Source organism: Schistocerca americana, chromosome X (genome assembly GCF_021461395.2).
Source record: "Schistocerca americana isolate TAMUIC-IGC-003095 chromosome X, iqSchAmer2.1, whole genome shotgun sequence".
Lineage (NCBI taxonomy): Eukaryota > Metazoa > Arthropoda > Insecta > Orthoptera > Acrididae > Schistocerca > Schistocerca americana.
Genome location: NC_060130.1, coordinates 855,783,692 through 855,799,875, shown reverse-complemented (window position 1 = coordinate 855,799,875; position 16,184 = coordinate 855,783,692).

Here is a 16,184-nt window from a genome sequence, read left to right as displayed (position 1 = left end):
TATCACTCCTACACTAAAATTCACATTTTCCTAGCCCAAGAAAAACAGAAGAATGCAAGAAAGAAGAGAAGAACAGAGGATGCAAGATGAAGAAGGGCAGAAGACAGAAATATACCTTTCTTTCCTATCTTACAAAAGCAAATTGCTACAAACATCTTTCCATGAACTTTGAGCCATAGCACCTACTACAACCACCTCTCCAAAAATAAACCTTGAATCGTCAAACAAATACAAGCAAACGGCAAACGGAATATTAAATAGTACCAACCAACATTATCTAGAAATAGATTCAGCAAAATGAACAGTATTCTCCCTACCACTTAATCAAATTGCCATACCGAACCAGGTGTGAAGTACCAAGACGTCACAGCACAATATTGGGTGACGATCGACGGTAGTCAACTACAATCATCGAACTGCCACACCGCCCCAGGTGTGACAGCAAAGGTGTACCAAGACATCACTGTTTATGCAGTAAACCACAGTCATCATCATTGGTTAAAAGTACCACTCCATGATGACAATGTCAACAAGTAAGACCTGGCATCGCATGCTAGAGTGCTTCTCTCATGATTTGTGACACCTACAAAAATGAGTCGACGCCTTCCAGCATTTCAGTGGGGATCATCGAGCACAGAAACTGACGCAGAAAAAAAAAAAGGAAAGACTGATATAACACATTGGTAGAGTTAAGGAAATGATATATTTGTAAAAGTACCTTTTTCGTTTCTTGCAAAAGTAATTATTTTATTATGTATGTAAAGTCCACAATTTATAGATACCTTAAACGTTTTGTAAAGAAACTTAGTTAGTACAGTTATATAATCTCACAAACTCATGGAAAGTCTATTTATTTCTTTTACATGTAAAATAAGAAAAGGATTTGTGCAGGATTTTTCTTCTTTAAGTAACATTCAAAAACACCTCTTTGGGGTAATAATACTAATACTGAGGATAGAACTAAGAGAAAACGCTACTTCTTTCTTACAAAAAAAAATAAAAAATAAAGAAACAATGACACATAAAGAAAAAGATAATGCCTAAATAAATAAAAGAAAGTAACACCACAGAGATTTTCGAAACATTTATGCAAGCTTAACTAAATAAAGATATAATCACACTAAAACATGATACACTGTACACTTACGAGTTTAGAAAAATTAATATTGTAAAAACATATTTTTGGAAATGAAAAAGAAAAACAGAGGCACGTACTGGCAACGACAAAGAATAACAACCTTTGTAAAGCCTATATTTGTCTAACAACAAAACTTAAATTGTAGAATTAAAGAAATAGAAACAATAGCTGTAAAGAAATCATTGGAAAAAATTGTTAAAAGTGGCTGAGAAAAGTTTATTGGAAAAACTAAAAGAACAATTTTTGCCTGATATTGTCAATGTTTTCCTCGGCATTGACAAACCCTAAACAAAAATTTTGTTAGAAAAATGGAGGTATGTAAGACGTCGTGGTCTCCTGACCTTCATTGCTTACATATTCCGCCCTCACAATCATATTCCGCACATCAAGAGGCTGCATTCGAACCCAAACTCGATAAGATAAAGTGAATGTTGTATGAATTCATGTAAACGAAATGCAATTAACAAGTAAGCGCTCTGTGGTTGAAAAACTCAAGGCTGGCATACGCACAGACATTCCAGACACGACGGTCACAAAAGCTTTTAGTTCAGGTGAGAAACCACACAATGGGACGCCAGTCCCTTGATAGTACAACCCAGCCTATGTTGACCGGTGGCCGCCCATATAGCAGACAGCGTAGGCCTGAGTGAATGGGGGGAACAACCCCATGTTCAGCTTAAAAGCAAATTCCGCTACATTGTGTGGAAGTGGCCAGCCTATGCATTCTTTACACATAGCACGTAGTTTCATAGATTTTCACAGGGAGACAGCAAACGCCAAATGCCAATGCTACAGGTTTCCGGATTGGTCACCTTAAACGAAACGTCATTCTCCCATTTCAGAAGAGCAATGCTGATTGGCAGACGATATTTCTGATGCCTTGAGCTGAAGGAATAATGGAAGAGACCGAAAGATACCCGTTCACGTCTGGTGTGGAGAGGCGCCGTTCCATTGTTGCTCTTGGACTGAGGAACAAGTCTCTCCTCAGTACTTCACTGGGAGAGCACATCTGTCACGAGCGAATCGAAGTGTTACTCTATATTGAGTCCTTGTGATTAAGCATTGTTCACTGCGTTGGCCGACACACTTGTTGTGCGGTTTGAACCGACAGAGTTATAGTTAAATGCTTGCGAGCAAATTTTGAGTGACATTGCGGCGGACTGGTTATCTGACCGGTGTACCACACCAATAGTTAGACTAGGGGCAAATAGGAATCCTTCACTTCATCAAGGCATAGGGAGAGTTTGATTGGCGAAGGTCAATCCAGATAGAACGAGAGTTATCTTATTCGTCAGCAGCGAGTGGCGCAGACAGCAGTCATCGCAGCTTACGGTATTGGTCGCTACAGCTATTGCGAGCTCCATATTTCCTCCACAACAGTACACTTCAGTGCATTTCACACGCGACAGTCTCGACCGTACTTACCAACATTTTAAAGGATAATTATTCAAGTTGAGTATGTGCGCTTCTCACCCATTCTGCCAAGTCGACAGCCATCTTAAACATTGTATAGAAATTTCATTAGCGATTCCCGTCCTTAAGAGGTAACTTCACATTCTGAAAAGAACCAGGGTATAACTTATTCAATTCATAACTAGAAGTGCCATTGTGATTTCTCAGAATTTTTTGCAAAATAAATTATAACTCTCGTTAGTTTCATTTTTTTCTTACACTAACTAGCACTACTATAGTACCCAAGTATCCCACTAGTTACGTAAGAAATTATGTGAATTTTTGTGTCATTTCCTTACAGCACACGACTCCAGAAGAGATTTATTACTGAAAGTTTTTCAGACATTTCCCTTTACAACGTTAGGAGCGTCTGTCTGACTTCTGTAGTAGTGTGGGGGTGGAAATTGCATCTTGCAGGAGCCACAGGTTAAAGGGTACATCTCAGATTAATCCGTTGCGCAGAATAACAGATCAACCCCACACCTTAGAATGTAAACAACTGGGTTTTCCAACTTCTTCGATGTGGGTAGCTCTGTGACGTGAGGCACAATGCTAACAATCCATGGATTCTGGAGGAGAGGTGGTTCGGATTCATGTACCGGCCGACTTGATAATAATTTTCCGTGGTTTCCCATTTTTAGTTTAGACAAATGCTGGGATTGGTCCCTTACTATGGGCTACAGCCAATTCCTTTCGAACTCCTTTCGTTCAGGAGGGATTCCAGTTCCCTCAAAGACGCAGCCGTCCTGCGCAAAAGAATAGAGCTTCATGGAAGGAGAGTCGAACATCTCTTTGGAGACTCACGGCTTTGTTTTCCTTATTTAGCATGTCATAAAAGTAATTTGGTATAATTTTTTTGGCATCCGAATTCGGAGTACCAGCCATCATCGGAATATATTTTAAATAAATTATGTTTCTGCACAAAATTAAAGACGAATACTGTCAACTACAATACCTCGAACAATCTAAGATTCAGCTAAAATATTGCACTTGTAATCATTCGAAACGTAGCATAAAAGTCTTTATTCCTCGGACTTCAAGAATACTCTTTCCTCTAACTTTATCTGGGTGAAGCTCATGTTCAACATATTGTTGAAATACACTCATGTTCAGAAAAACCAGATCACCTTGAGCGATTAGAGATAGGACGTTCATATTCACAGGACACGTACGTTGGTGTTCTGCAGAAATGATTAGCATTTCAGTCAACTCGGTTCAACATATGTCCTTTGCCTAGTAGGCACAGGGTACGCCATGGGCCCTTGTAACTTCTTACATGTGCGATGGCATCGACGCGTATGATGAGCAAATGGCGTCCTGTGGTGTAGCCATCCATTCTGCATTCACCTGGTTCCAAAGGTCATCTGTGGAGGTTGGCATTCGGTCACATCATTTCACCCATCCTTTCACCATATTCCACACATTTTCGATTGGCGACAAGTCTGGTGACCTGGTAATCCAGGGAAAAAGGCTGGTATCCTATGATACCATGAAGGCACGTGTTCGTGCAACAGCATGTGGTCGTGCATTGTCTTGTTGAAAAATGCCCCCTGGGATGTTGTGCAGAAAGCTTATGGCTACAGGTCGCAGGTTTCGTTTGCGTAGATCACACAGGTCACAGTGCCCTTGACACCCTACAACTGTGATTTGTGGTTGTACCCAAAGCACCCCACACTATAGTGTGTTGAGCTGTCTTGTGTGCATGCAGTCACTGCGATGCCGCTCTCTCTGTCTGTGGCGAACCAAAATGCTACCATTATTTCCAAACGAACAGAACCTAGTTTCGTCCGAAAACACTATCTGATGCCATTTCTGTTCCCAGTGACGTCGTTCCGTGCACTATTGCCGTCTAGCCTGTTTGTGCCCAATCGTCAAAGGTAGGCTGAGAAGTCGACGACGCGTACATAACCCATGTCGCATTAAACGGCGATGGGCTGTCACCTCTGATAGTATACGACGTGTTGCACTGTTCCAGTGTTGCGCCAGAACCGAGGAGGACGCGGAACTGTTCTACAATGCCATTCGGATGAGGTGTTGACCTTCTCGGGGGTGGTCTGGGTGGAGCGATTAGATCCATCTCGTTGTGTTCTACCGCATCCCGTGAACCATTCTGCACACATCCGTTGCACTCTCGAAATACTTTGTCCCACACCAGCAGCGATTTCGCAGATGGATTCTGCACATTCTCTCATGTCAATAACACGCCCTCTTTCAAACTCACTGATTGGACGGTACGATTCGCGCATACGTCTGCGAAGAATCCTGCACGTCCGCTGAAGCCACCCTGATCCATTGCCATCGGTTTATAGCGACAACGAGAGCCGCAGGCACATTTTACCAGTAGGTGGTGCTGCGCGGCCAACATGGTTCAAACGCTAATCATTTCTACAGAACACACGAATGTACATGTCCTGTGAATATGAACGTCCTAACTCTGGTCGTTCAAAGTGTTCCGTTTTTTTCTGAACATGAGTGTGTGTTGAGGCAACTCCTTACACCAGTCATGGCTTATAAAATTCACAAGATGGGAAGGAAGATCGCTCACGGCAAACAATGATAGCTTTCAACATTTTCTGCTCGAAAGCCAGACATTTGTGGCATCACCGAAACATGGTTAAAGTGGTACGAATCCTTCGCACACTTGGGATACTCCGTCATTGGAGGAGATATAGATGATGGCTACGGAGTGCAGCGTTGTTGGTAAAACAAGATTTCCACATTTATCTTATGATTAATGGCTACAGGGGTGCAATATTTTTGATAAAACAGGATATCCACCTTTCCCTTGTCAACAATCCTGCCACTCACAAGGGAAACTCTCAATTGCATCCACCTCAGATTTAGTGGTAAGATAACCCAGTGGATAGCCTGTCAAAAACTGAACGCAAATCGAGCATAAAAACAGGAAGAAGGTGTACTGAACTGTGGAAAAAAACCCAGAAAAACAGAAACAGTGAACCGTCAGTCATTAACATGTGTATCCTCGAGCGACATCGTGTGGTTACCGTGATGGATAGCAAGGTGGGAGGGAGGAGTTCAAGGCTCTAACGTGCTTTTTTTATTTTTCTTTCACGAAATTATGAACGGTGGGTACGGTCATCGAAATGTTTGTTCCTCTCATGAGGTCTTAGCGACTGGCATACTATACGTTGCTCATAGACTGAGTCATATGGTAAGAACAAATTACCGTCCGAAGTAAATGTGTTGAATAGTGAGAGGAGGAGGGACGCCGCTCAGACCTCTCACACAAATGAAAGCAGCAAACAAACGGGTGTGAACTACACTACAGGCCATTAAAATTGCTACACCAACATCAAATGCAGATGATAAACGGGTATTCATTGGACAAATATATTATACTAGAACTGACATGTGATTACATTTTCACGCAATTTCGGTGCATAGATCCTGAGATATCTGTACCCAGAACAACCAACCTCTAGCGGTAACAACGGCCTTGATACGCCTGGCCATTGAGTCAAACATAGCTTGGATGGCGTGTACAGGTACAGCTGCCCATTCAGCTTCAACACGATACCACAGTTCATCAAGAGTAGTGACTGGCGTATTGTGACGAGCCAGTTGCTCGGACACCATTGACCCGACGTTTTAAATTGGTGAGAGATCTGGAGAATGTGTTGGCCAGGGCAGCTGTCGAACATTTTCTTTATCCAGAAAGGCCCGTACAGGACCTGGATCATGCGGTCGAGCATTATCCTGCTGAAATGTAGGGTTTCGCAGCGATCGAATGACGAGTAGAGCCACGGGTCGTAACACATTTGAAATGTAACGTCCACTGCTCAAAGTGCCGTCAGTGCGAACAAGAGGTGACCGAGACGTGTAGCCAATGGCACCCCATACCATCACGCCGGATGATACGCCAGTATGGCGATGACGAATACATGCTTCCAGTGTGCGTTGCCGGCCGGAGTGGCCGAGCGGTTCTAGGCGCTACAGTCTGGAACCGCACGAACGCTACGGTCGCAGGTTCGAATCCTGCCTCGGGCATGGATGTATGTGATGTCCTTAGGTTAGTTAGGTTTAAGTAGTTCTAAGTTCTAGGGGACTGATGACCTCGGAAGTTAAGTCCCATAGTGCTCAGAGCGTTAACCGCGATTTCGCCAAACAGGGATGCGACCATCATGATGCTGTAAACAGAAGCTGGATTCATCCGAGAAAAATGACGTTTTGCCATTCGTGCACCCAGGTTTGTCGTTGAGTACACCATCGCAGGCGCTCCTGTCTGTGATGCAGCGTCAAGGGTAACCGCAGCCATGGTCTCCGATATGATGGTCCATGCTGCTGCAAACGTCGTCGAACTGTTCGTGCAGATGGTTGTAGTCTTGCAAACGTCCCTATCTGTCGACTCAGGGATCGAGACGTGGCTGCACGATCCGTTACAGCCATGCGGATAAGATGCCTGTCATCTTGACTGCTAGTGATACGAGGCCGTTGGGATCCAGCACGGCGTTCCATATTACCCTCCTGAACCCACCGATTCCATATCCTGCAAGCAGTCATTGGATCTCGACCAACGGTAGCAGCAATGTCGCGATACGATAAACCGCAATGGCGATAGGCTACAATCCGACCTTTATCAAACTCTGAAACGTGAAGGTACGCATTTCTCCTCCTTACACGAGGCATCACAACAACCTTTCACCAGGCAACGCCGGTCAACTGCTGTTTGTGTATGAGAAATCGGTTGGAAACTTTCCTCATGTGAGTAAGTTGTATGTGTCGCCACCGGCTCCAACCTTGTGTGAATGCTCTGTAAAGCTAATCATTTGCATATCACAGCATCTTCTTCCTGTTGGTTAAATTTCGCGTCTGTAGCACATCATCTTCGTGGTGTAGCAATTTTAATGGACAGTAGTGTATGTTACAGCAAAGGAATTCAAGAGTCAAAACTGCCAAACTGGATGGAAGAGTCGTAATATATAGTACTTGTGTAGAACAAATACGAGGTACGTATGTTTGAATGTCCGTTCCTTACACCTCGCTGTTGGAAACTGACGCTACACCACGACACAGACACAGATCTGAATACAGCGAACAGATACGTCAATGACCAGACAGAGTGTTGACAACATTGTGAGAAGGAAAAATTTGGGCACGAGGGAGATTCGAATACGGATCTCCACACTTGCACTCCAACACCGCGACCACAGAACAATGACGCCATGGCTTTTGAAATGCGCTCGATGTTGCAAATCTTCAGCATGGACCGCTAACTATTTCTATTTTGATATTTTCTTTACAGTTCAGTAGGCCTTCTTTCGGTTTTCGTTCTTGATCTGTGTTTAGTTTTTGACGGACAATTCACTAGCCCACTTTACCACTAAATCTGAGCGGAGGGCGATGGTGAGCTTCCCTTGTCAACATTATCCTTTGCAAATGGTGGATATCAGACTACGGATCCAGGACCGCCAACTGAATTTGATTCCAGCATACAAAGCATCTGTTGTTGTTATGGTCTTCAGTCCAGAGACTGGTTTGATGCAGCTCTCCACGCTACTCTATCCTGTTCAGGGTTCTTCATCTCCCAGTACCTAATGCAACCAACATCCTTCTGAATCTGTTTAGTGTGTTCATCTCTTGGTCTCTCTCTACGATATTTACCCTCCACACTGCCCTCCAATACTAAACTGGTGATCCCTTGATGGCTCAGAATATGTCCTACCAACCGATCCCTTCTTCTAGTGAAGTTGTGCCACAAATTTCTCTTTTCTCCAATTCTATTCAGTACCTCCTCATTAGTTATGTGATCTACCCATCTAATCTTCAGCATTCTTCTGTAGCACCACATTTCGAAAGCTTCTATTCTCTTCTTGTCTAAACTATTTATCGTCCACGTTTCACTTCCATACATGGCTACACTCCATGCAAATACATTCAGAAACGACTTCCTGACACTTAAATCAATATTCGATGTTAACAAATTTCTCTTCTTCAGAAACGCTTTCCTTGCTATTGCCAGTCTACATTTTATACCCTCTCTACTTCGACCATCATAAGTTATTTTGCTCCCCAAATAGCAAAACTCGTTTACTACCTTAGGTGTCTCATTTCCTAATCTATTTCCCTCAGCGTCACCCGATTTAATTCGACTACATTCCATTATCCTCGTTTTGCTTCTGTTGATGTTCATCTTATATCTTCCTTTCAAGACACTGTCCATTACGTTCAGCTGCTCTTCTAGGTCCTTTGCTGTCTTTGACAGAATTACAATGTGATCGGTGAACCTCAAAGTTTTTATTTCTTCTCCATGGATTTTAATTCCTACTCCAAATTTTTCTTTTGTTTCCGCTACTGTTTGCTTAATATACAGATTGAATAACATCGGGGATAGGCTACAACCCTGTCTCACTCCCTTCCCAACCACTGCTTGCCTTTCCATGTCCCTCGACTCTTATAACTGCCATCTGGTTTCTGTACAAATTGTAAATAGCCTTTCGCCCCCTGTATTTTACCCCTGTCACCTTCAGAATTTAAAAGACAGTATTCCAGTCAACATTGTCAAAAGCTTTCTCTGTTTACAAATGCTAAAAACGTAGGTTTACCTTTCATTAATCTATTTTCTAAGATACGTCGTAGGGTCAGTATTGCCTCACGTGTTCCAACATTTCTACGTCATCCAAACTGATCTTCCCCGAGGTCGGCTTCTACCAGTGTTTCCATTCGTCTGTAACGGATTCGTGTTAGTTTTTTGCAGCCCTGGGTTATTAGACTGATAGTTCGATAATATTCACATCTGTCACACCTGCTTTCTTTGGGATTGGAATTATTATATTCTTCTTGAAGTCTGAGGGTATTTCGCCTGTCTCATACATCTTGCTCACCAGATGGTAGAGTTTTGTCAGGACTGCCTCTCCCAAGGCTGTCAGTAGTTCTAATGGAATGTTGTCTACTCCTGGGGCCTTGTTTCGACTCAGGTCTTTCAGTGTTCTGTCAAACTCTTCACGCAGTATCATATCTCCTACTTCATCTTCATCTACATTATCTTCCATTTCTATAATATCGTCCTCAAGAACATCGCCTTTGTATAGAGCCTCTATATACTCGTTCCACCTTTCTGCTTTCCCTTCTTTGCTTAGAACTGGGTTTCCATCTGAGCTCTGGATATTCATGCAAGGGGTTCTCTTTTCTTCAGTGGTCTCCTTAATTTTCCTGTAGGCAGTTTCTATCTTACCCCTAGTGATATGTGCCTCTATATCCTTACATTTGTCCTCTAGCCATCCTGCTTAGCCATTTTGCACTTTCTGTCGATCTTATTTTCCAAACAATTTTTAACAACAATCATTGCCTTCCTCGGAAAACCGCCTCTGCTAATATGTTACTAGGTGACTTTAACAGCCACCATGCACTGTGGTGTTGCAGAAATTCCAACGCAATGGGAAAAATGCAGCACTTAAGCTGAAAACATTATAGTCTAAATGATGGTTCACACACACGAACAGTGAGACTAAATGGAGCCACGACGGCAGTAGACTTGAGTATAGCATCACCTGCGCTGTCTCATTGTCTACCGGAACAGTATGAGGAGGCATGCCGGATGCTTCTAGTTCGCATCACTTGGTATTTCATATTACAATAAACGCACAACCTAGTGTGACTGTCAGACACGCAATCAGTAGGAAATTGAACACTATTAAAGCGATCTGGAACCTATACGACACACTACTGGAAAACAAACTGGAAATCATCGATACGGGAACCCCTAAAGGCACTTAGAGGTTTGGTGTAGCTTATCAGTAAAGCAGCGGAAGTCTCAATACCTCATAAATTACGTAAGCGGAGTATTCATAAGCCATCATTCGGTTAGGAGGATTCCGAATGTTCCGCAGTCCTCAAGGAACGACGATACAAACTCTTTTGGCCTTAAGAAAGCACAAGCTGCATCCAAGAAAATATTCACGCACAAAAATAAGAAAATCGTGGCACATTTTCTACACTGCAATATGCAAAGAAACTCCTGTAATCAGGATCAGGAATATAATACAGAATATTAAAACCTGACAATGAACTTGCTCACACCTCCACCATGCGACGAACTTTTAGAATCGTTCTTGTGCGTGATAGCTCCAACTGACGTAATGGACAAGGAAGAGGAGGAGGTATATAAAGAGTCAAAAAAATGTGTATGAAATCTTATGGGACTTAACTGCTAAGGTCATCAGTCCCTAAGCTTACACACTACTTAAGCTAAATTATCGTAAGGGACAAACACTCACACCCATGGCTGAGGGAGGACTCGAACCTCCGCCGGGACCAGCCGCACGGTCCATGACTGCAGTGCTTGAGACCGCTCGGCTAATCCCGCGCACCATTCCCTCTCTATCTGCAGATCTTCAAACAATTCTCAAAGAACATACAAAGAACATTTTATTGTTAATTTAGATTTATAGTCATTAATGTAGACTGAATTGAATATATTTCAAACGTGTACCAACTGTGATTTATCATTACGTATTGTGTTACCAACCGGATATTTATAGTATACTACCACTGTGTATCCCATGTTCCATTTTCGTCTTGTTTACTCGTTTTCGTATACTCTGACTTAAATCTTGTTTTATGTCGAACCAGTCCTTTGTTAATCGTTACTTTGTACTAGGGTATGACTTAAAGTAGTGTATACTATGAATTGTCAAAACCAGTTGTAACATAACAGTCCCTGTGTTTGGGTGGCTGTGTGGGCACGTAGCGAAAGCCAATACATTTAAAAAATATTTTAATGCTCTAACACGTGCACAATGTTGCATGCGTTTCTTAGCACGTACGTTGCAGGTCTGCTGTACAATCGTGGTGTTCCTCTCGCCTCAGCCTGCCCACCTAAGACGCCATTTCAGCATCCCTGCTGTGTCCCTCAGCGGTGTAATTACCCTTCCAGCCTTTCATTAGAATCCGTAACTCTGTCACCCTCCGTTGTGCCCCTCACTTAGCCCGACCCGCTGACGACGTCTTTCAGATGTTCCCGCCCCTAAAGACGTCTGGAAGATTATGCACTGCCATTGCTTGTGAGAATTCGCTACAGTCTGTTTAATCAGGGGAGCGAAGTACATTCACCCTAAATAGTCACCTTCAATTAGAAAGGTAATTTGCTTTAATTTAAAATCTCTGAACTCACTGCTAATTATATATCGCAGGCAAAATTCAAGTTTTCGTTGCAAATACAACTCCTTAACTATTCATATTTTATAAAAGATTGTTACTGAAGGTACGAGTCTTCAAAAATATCCAAACAACATTTTATATAATATTGATAAAGAAGAATTTATATTTGCGATACAAACTGGGATTCCGGATGCAATATGCATTTAGAAACAGTAAGATGTACATTTTTCATAAAAGTTATGATTAGAATGTGTCAGCTAGTATATATTTGGTGAATTTTCAAATGACGTAGATATTCGAAATGAACGAAAAAATAAAATAAAAAAAGACTGTACGGAGATTTGAATCAGAAATCTTTCACTTACTCGATCACCATTCCCCGACGCCAACGAGTGAGCCACACTACCTGTCGTGCAAATCGCCTTCGTTTCAGTAAGTTATTATCCCTGAAGTTTCTTGGAAAAGTGCAAAGTTAATTTTCTACAGAAATTTTTGAGTTGCATCGAACATCTTCTGAGATACTGATATCTGAGTTATGAACTTCAGGCAAAATAAATACAAAAAATTGGAAGAATTTGTTCCTTGTTATCGTAGGGTGACATGTGTAACTTTCTTTCTTAAGTTCCTACATACATATGAGACAAACATAAATTTCACAATTAGCTTACGTCTACTTACACCCCTCTGCCAATCTTGACACGGTGCGTCACATCATCAACTGTGACATGCTCCATCGAAATTGATCATGCTCAGTGACAGTGAACTTACAGCGGATTGTTTGTGTTTATTTTTATTTTACAGGCATGGTGTAATTAGTCTAAAGTTGTTAAGGAATTGTTATTTCATGAGTATGTTGCACAAGTTGTACAGTATTACTGACTCCTGTTTAGAGATCAAGTTAGCTACCGATTAGTATATAATGGGTCAGTGGAGATGCTACCTGAGGTAACAGAAGAAAATACAGGAGAAAAGGGTCAGGTAAAAGTGCTCGCTGTGAGAGTGAGTAAGTGTGGGAGCGAAGAACGAGTCTTGGGCAAATGAACCTGCAGCACGGAGGTAAAAGACATTGCCTCTGATGTTTGAAAATTAACCAACGTGAACACTCAGAAGCACAATTCGCTGAACACGAAAATACCGTCCAATACCAAGCGGATATTAAATGAAAATGTATAGAATTTAATCTATAGTCGCCATATATTTATTTTGCTTGCTGGCTACCGCTTTCGGTACAAATCATCAACCTGAGGCCCTCCACGGCACACAGTCGTCACGCTCGCTTCCCAGGTAGGTGTGTCAACTACATAGCTTGACAAAGAGCACATGACCGCTTCCTTAGAAAGCAAGTTTGATGACTGCGTGCTAGGGGTTGGCCTGAGGATGATAGTGTGTACCGAAATCTGTAGCCACTAGGCAAAACAAATAAACTGTGACTATGTACTGAAACATATAATTTTTCATTATTCTATTGGTCGCTGTCCACCGACAGTGTGTCGGAAACATGTAAGATACAAAAGGGTCATAAATGAGGTGTTATTTGGTAATAAGCAAAGCATCTGCTTCAAATAATATACCGGTATGTTAACACACGCTGTACTTACAGATTCAATTGCTGTGTTGTTGTACGTTCTTCCCTTATTTGACGTCGTAGTACAAACATGGAGTTTCAATGAAGTTATCAAAACGTAGAAGTATGGAAAAGTGTGCGCACTTGACGGGGGGAAACATGTGTACATACTACTTCATTTGTGGTTTAGCCGCACTGCAGTAATTCTATATTAACGGCAACAGTGAGTATATTATCAAACGATACAACAGCAATATCAAATTCATAATCAGACCTCTGACACGCTTATGTTAGCGCATCTCTGTATCTCCGTGCAGAATACTTATTACAGACAGTAGCGTGTAATATCAGTCCTGCAACGTGAAATGGGGTTTGTCACTTAATGAGCGTACAAAATCAACAATATGTGGGACATAGAGTTTGTACTATGCTTAAAAATTTTGTTCGAAGACAGTATGATTTTTTCAGCGACGTGTGCTTCTCTGGCTTTTACATTCATTAAACTTTAAAAATAAGTTGTACACAAATGCGTAATTTTTCAAATAAAGGGCCTAAATGGTTGTCACAACATACAAATCTTCGTAATTTAAGATCTTTCTTACTGGGTTTTAGCTGCTGGAATCATTCCCTTGTTACTACGCACTGCTCCATATTCTTGAAATAGCTGGCTTAATGAAGACGTGAATATACTTTTAGGTGTCATACATAGATAATTAATAGTTATATTTACAGAAATTAATAAATATGTCTGTCTATGCGCTATTACATTGGAATCTAATGTCTTGCCTAAAGATGAGGATAAGGCCTGTAGAACACTGAGAGTTATAGTTGACATCGTTTTCTATTTTGTGCATCTAGCAAATCGATAACACGTAGCTCTCGCTGTCTCAGGAGTTCTAATGTTGAAAAAAAGTCAACTGTATTTATTTTATGTATGTGCAGTACAACTAAATATGTATGTAAAGATTTCGTTCACTGATGTGGGAAGCGTTGAGCAACAGAAACTTCCTTAATGAAGTCTTAAATTCAACCACATTCTCAACAAGACATCTAATATGTTCCGGAAAAATGTAGGGTACATGCGTACCCATATATCTGACCTCTGCCTCCCAGAACTTTAAGCCATTGAAGTCGTTACTGAGTTTGCTTTTTGACCTTTGTGTTATATCGTGTAACTGTTGTCATCATACAGTTTCATTATGAGGTGTCTGCAAAGAATTGAAAAGTTAACGCCAGAAAAGATGATAATATTTCTTCATTATCGAGACATTGACTTTTCAATAAATCGTAAGAGTGATATCTAAGTTAACGTATATATCGAAAGTAATATGTCAATTTTTTCGATGTCTTGGAGTTTCTATATATCTAGACTGATCATTATTCAAAAATAGGTAGTAGCGTCGAAACATGAATGTGTTATTTGAAATTGTTGAATGAGAGGTCTGTTATTGTTTATTCAGACTGGAGTTCTATGAAGAGATTTGTTTCACTTCTATATAAATATTTAAAACTTTTACAATGAATAAAACAGTCGTGGTTACATGAATTACAGGACGCGGTACTGAACTTGTAGATAAATTTAAATATCTCGGAAGTGTGATAATGGAGAACGCCAAAAACGAAAGTAATAATGCTGCCACCGCGCTACCCTCAGGGCGTTCCAGAACATAAGAAGGACTGAATGTCCAGCCGCAATTTTCTGCGGCTGTATCATATCAGGGGGTCGGCGAGTGCCGCTAAGTCTCCCCAGGATTTATAAACTCCCTTGGGTAAATGGAAGCCATCTCATTTTTCTTCAAGAGCGGAAAGAATTGTTCCCCTATGTTTCCTCTGCCCGCACCGCCTTTCTTTTGAGTAAGAAAATAATTAAATTCGACCTTCACTTCCGGTGCTCTGATCAAAGCTCAGAGTTAAATATCTTGAGCAACTAAATTTCGCTGAATTATAAAATCGATTTCGATTCCCTGGCCATGTAACGTTTGCGCCAAAAGCAATACAGAGTAATTATGGAGAAATTTACTTTACAATCAGATTAAAGATTTTTCACTCGGTCCACTGTGGAATGAATCCAGAAAAGTTTTCTGCGAGTTAAGTAGTATTCAACTCGTCTGTATTTCATTTTGCAAATGAAAATGGAAGAAAGATTAGGGATTAATGTCCCGCTGATAATAGAGGGCAAAGACAATTTCAGACGAGCCACAAACAGATAAGAATTTACCGCCCACTATACAAGTCCCCTTATACGTCCCATAAAGACGAAGTGCATTTCTGTAACTTGTATCTGCGCCCACTGACTAGACGTAACTGGTGTTGTAAACGCTTCCATTTCGTTTTTCAATTCGTAATGGGTGGCTGTTGGTGCCAGTCAGATCATGAAAATACCGGGTGTGAATGATTTTTTAGCGTTATATGGACTGTACTGCCTGCTGTTCCCAGGGACTTGGATCAAATAATGCCGCGTGTACTACATGTAAGTTGCCTGCATCGTGTGTAGAAATCGCTTCTGAGACTGTAATTTGATTGAGACTTAATCTGAAAGCAAAATACATACATATCGGAAAAAGATGTTCACAGTGCGAGATGTCCCGTAATCAAATTTATGGTTCTGTTACCATTTTCGTATACGGTTGTTACCGTGGCTTGCCCCGTAAGTTAAAGTTCAAATTATTTATAATTTAAAGCACAAGAAGCCGAACTCTTAGCAAAATCATAGCTCTGCATCCAAAAGCAGTACGGACTTGGCTGACAAGTCACTGTGGTTGATGAGATGTAGATTCAGTAGTCGTTATAATTGCCGGACATTCTTTGCTTTTTGGCAATATGATGATACATATTATTTTTTATTTTCTTTTGAAATAGTAGTCCACAGAAAATCAATTTAGAAAATTTCCACACAGACTGAGACAGCACTAT